Below are 4,702 nucleotides of genomic sequence, written 5' to 3'. Positions count from 1 at the left end.
TTAAATATTAATAATTTTGCCACATCTGGGATATTGCTACATTAAATTATTAAGTAACAGAGAAATAGAACAGGAAATTCAAATTGGTTTGCTAACAATGAAGGCATTATCATCTACCAGTTTGTTTGTTAGTTTTTCCACAGATTTTCTTTTGTTGACATATGGGCCTGAATCTTCTTTTTCAAAGTGCTGAGAAGACACCTGGATATTTTCACTGGTTTCTAGCAAGGCATATCACTAATCCACTGAAGGCAGCGGTGCCTTCCCAGACTGCCTGAGGGACAGCAGTCCTGGAAAGCCTCCCAGCAGATTCAGCAACCCATGTAGAATGATTTGTTTGTGATGGGTGATTAGGTGGTTCCTAGTAACTTCATCTACCCTTGCTCGCTTTTAAAACATGCAAATACTTTCTGAAAATATGCTTGCATTTTATAACCTAATTCCTCTGAGGTTCCTTGTGAGAAACTTGTCATTTTCAGTTCTTCCTCAAGGCAGGAGCAGCAACTGTAATTTGTGGACCTAAGCAGATGCGCAAAAGTGCTTGCAAAAATTTAACTAGGCCTTGAATTTGGATTCTATCTGCTACAAAACATTATCCTTGGGAGAAGGAAAGAACAACAAAACTTTGCTTGGGCTTCAAAGTACACACTGCACAAGGTGCATCTTTGTCAGCAATGAAAAATGGTCATGTTCCTTAACAGATAAACTTTTGAGAGCACTGTAGTGTGTATACAAAGTGTTTTTTCTGTGCTTATACAGAAATATTTTCTATGACTATTCATTTGTATTTATTTTTATGTGTCATATTTATATATATATATTTTTTCATTTCTTCAGGAGCTGAATAGGAAGCCTGTGACATTCCTTACAGCATGAGGCCTGACGGTGCTACTCATGGGGCACAGGAAAGGATTTGTAGGTAGTTACACTCTTCCATTAGAATTTGTGAACCTAAGTATTTGCTTAAAGATGGTGAGGGGAAGACAACACTTAGAGAATTATCCACTTGGGATTTTTTCATTTCAAATTGCACTAATTGCAACATGAAAACTTGACAAACTGCCATAAATAGGCTTTTTCATTGAAAAAGCATTCTTGAAGCTGCTCAAAATTTTCCTTGTGACATCAGGTTCTCTACGTTAAAACAGAGAAGTCTGACTGAGAGTATAAAGCAGCAGGTGAGCATTTTGTTCACATGAAAATGAGTAACTATGGGTACTTGAAACGAGTTAACTGGCACATTTGAACTGTAAAACCTATGGTTAGTGATGTGGATAAGAAGGCACAGCCTATAATGAAAGCATGGGTCCAACAGGCACCATGACCTGGCTGGAATGCCACAGCAAAGCGCAGCCTGGTTTCCTCTGTGTCCAGTGCTGGCATGGCCGTGACAAGGTGGATGGTGCATCTCCGCACCAGGCTGAGCACAGGGCTGCAGGCTCAGGCTTCTTCCCAGGCGGCAGCAAGAAATGAAGTGCAGGGCTGGTTCAGAGTAAGGTCTGCAAGGGCAGCCCCACAGCAGTTCTTTTAGTCTTGCTTTGCAAATGAGAGAAAAGCCACCACTTGATAAGGCTTCTCAAGGGTTGTTTTTTCCTGTGGGAAAAGCATTTTGAATTAAAAAAGGAGAAGGTACACGTGTGTGTGTGTGTGTGTATGTATATATAAATGCATACATAAGTGACAAAGAGTTCCTGTTGTTTACATTCTAATTATTCTATTCGATTTTTTTCTTATGACTGTGATTGCATAGACAGAATAAAACTGTATGCAGGTCTTCTTCAAAAACTTGCCACTCTGGGCACTCTGTTGATGGTTGTCAACCCCTTATGATCACTGCTACAGACTATTTGGCCATACTGTGAACACCATTCAGCACTTTTAGGAAAGCCTGTCCAAGATGTTACTCACGTGGCTATGGTCAAATTCCATAGTCACAGGTGTTTCCTTAAATGGGTGTGATATGCAAGAAAACCCATAACTCAAACTTGTTAAGTATGATTATTGTGACTGCATTTCTCATCCTAAATGAGATAAAGCTTTGTGTTTCTTGTACGTGAATGGGCACAGAAAATTATAATTCTGTCTACCTTTCCTACTTAGGTTACAAAGCTAGGTAAACTCCAGTACTACTCTAAATAAGAAGCACTTCTAGTGAAATCACTATTTTGATGTTGAAGGAATATAGCAACTACAGAATCATTCCTAATGTCACTTTTTCTTAGACATTAAATACATTCTATGCTCAGATTTCATTTAAAAATGAAATATTAACTACTTAACCATTGGCATATTTATTTAGTTTGTATTTTGATATATTTTAACCCGTATAAATATTTCAGAATAAAGAACAGGAATTTTAATTTGCAGCAGGACTTTAATTATGTACGTATCTAAATAAAAGTATTAAATGTAGGTATGTCTGTAGATATTTAATAGAAACTAATTTGTTTGTTTGTTTGTTACAGATTTAGTTTTCCTTTAATTAGTAGCTGTTCTGCCTTTATTGCTGCTTTTACAATACCAACGGCTCCCTCTTCAGGCTATACCTGATACTGTCCTGGATACTAGATTTAAGTACAGATGTTACTTGAGACACAGATCTTCAGAAGTTTCTAGAAATATAAAAGAAACTTGTAAAATGCAGAGAAACTAAACTTAGAGGACATAAAAATGTTGCTTTGCTATTTTCCCATTCTTAAAAAATCAGGAACAATTATACTGTTATAAATTAAACTGTTCTTAATTAGATAATTTTTAAATCACCAGTGATTTCCTATAGTCTCTCTGTAGGTGTAAAAGCCTACAAAAGTGCTTACGTGTTGTTGTAGAGGTACATATACATCTATATCCTAATATATCTGCACTAAACTCAGGGAGTCTTCCTCTCTTTAGATTCATTATTAGATAAAGGATAATTAAAATATGCACTACAACCTTTAGGTACTGGACAAAAAAAGAGATCCTTCTCTCACCAGTGTTCTGTGTTACACTTAATCTAATGAAACTCAACAGACTTTCACATTCATTTCACTTGGCTGGGGACACACTGTCATCAGGCAGGTAGTTTTCCCAGGGTAAGGCTTACCCCCTGTACTCCAGGTGTGCTGATCCCTGTGATTTCCCCAAATGTGGAAAACTTCACTGCATAAAACCTGTGGTAGCGGGAGATCGTGTTTGCATTCTCCCCTTTTGAGGGTCATGAAGATGCTCAGAGGGCTTGAGCATCTCTCCTATGGAAAGAAGCTAAAGGAGCTCGTCTTATTTGGCTTAGAGAAGTGAAGGCTCTGGGGAGACCTCACTGTAGCCTTCTAATACTTAAAAGGAATTTGTAAACAGGAGAGAGACTGTCTTTTTACACAGTCTGATAGCGATAAGACAAGGGGGAACAATTTTAAACTAAAGGGAGAATTAGGTAAGATGTTAAGCAGAAATTCTTTCCTCAGGGAGTGGTGAGGAACTGGCACAGCTGCCCAGGGAAGCTGTGGTGCCCCATCCCTGGAGGTGCTCAAGGCCAGGTTGGATGGGGCCCTGGGCAGCTGAGCTGGTGGGGGGCAGCCCTGCCCACGGCACGGGGTGGGGCTGGGTGGGCTTTGAAGGCTCTTCCAATGCAAACCATGCTATGATTCTGCAATTATAATTGTTTCAGCCCTCAGGCTGTAGAGACTGCTTGTCCTTAAACCATCCATGGCCCTTACAATGTACCACAGAGCCAGCATCACAAATCATGGCTAACAAATTAGCAATGGCATGTTGGCTAAATGAAACAAAATTGTTATGCCTAATTAGGAAGCCTGGCAATGTTTTTTTTGTGGAGGGTATGAAACAGGCAAAACTCCAAACATAGGTAAGCTTCCTCTCTTCTACTGCTACCACCCACACTGGCTTTCAAGAATGCTAAATGACATTTAACTTAAATAGGATTTACTAAAAAAAGGCTGTGTAATCAGAATTTAAGTGGCAGACCTTTATTTTAAAAACCTTAAGCAGTTGGGAAATAGCAACTGTTTTCCACCACAGATGATCCAAGTGACACAACACCTCCACTATCAAGGCAGGCTGAGAGCTGGGGCTGTTCAGCCTGGAGAAGAGAAGGTTCTGGGTCAGTATCTACAGGGGGCTATAAGAAGGGGACAAATTCTTCAGCAGGGCCTATGGTGACAGGACAAGGAGAAATGGTTTCAAACTGAACAAGGGGAGATTTATATTGGACATAAGGAGAAAGTTTTTTCTGTAAGGTAAGAGTGATGAGCACTGGCACGGGTCACCCAGAGAGGTGGTGGATGCCCCATCCCTGGAGACATTCAAGGTCAGGCGGGACGGTGTGATGAGCAACCTAATGTAGCCGTAGGTGTCCCTGTTCACTGCAGGAGAGTTGGACAAAATGACCTTTAAAGCTCCCTTCCAACTCAAATTTTATGATTCCGTGATGTCTGGGCTCTTTAGGTTATGCCGCTTTACCTTCGGTATTTAACTAATCACCTGACTTTAAAAAGGGAATAATTACTAAGTGTTTGAGTGCTACGTTTTCTTCACCAGACAACAAAACGTTGAGGTGTTTCACAAATCGCTCCCCGTTTCTTGTGGCTCAGCAGAACCCGGCGCCAACTCCCCGCGCAGGGTAACACGGCGGGGGCATCCCCGCCCTGCGCGCGGCCGTTGCTCACACTCTCTCGCGCCCACACCGCCACGCGACACCCCTCGC

General features: G+C 40.8%; 1 non-coding gene across 1 annotated transcript; it reads left to right on the top strand.

The window, feature by feature from the left end:
• The first annotated feature begins 3,023 nt into the window (after positions 1–3,023).
• On the top strand, positions 3,024–3,187 carry LOC116216520. Its single transcript, XR_004159413.1, has one exon. It is a non-coding gene; the product is annotated as a U1 spliceosomal RNA (small nuclear RNA).
• The last annotated feature ends 1,515 nt before the right edge of the window (positions 3,188–4,702 follow it).

This window comes from Meleagris gallopavo, chromosome 3 (assembly GCF_000146605.3).
Source record: "Meleagris gallopavo isolate NT-WF06-2002-E0010 breed Aviagen turkey brand Nicholas breeding stock chromosome 3, Turkey_5.1, whole genome shotgun sequence".
Classification (NCBI taxonomy): domain Eukaryota; kingdom Metazoa; phylum Chordata; class Aves; order Galliformes; family Phasianidae; genus Meleagris; species Meleagris gallopavo.
This window is presented reverse-complemented; position numbering and strand designations above follow the sequence as displayed.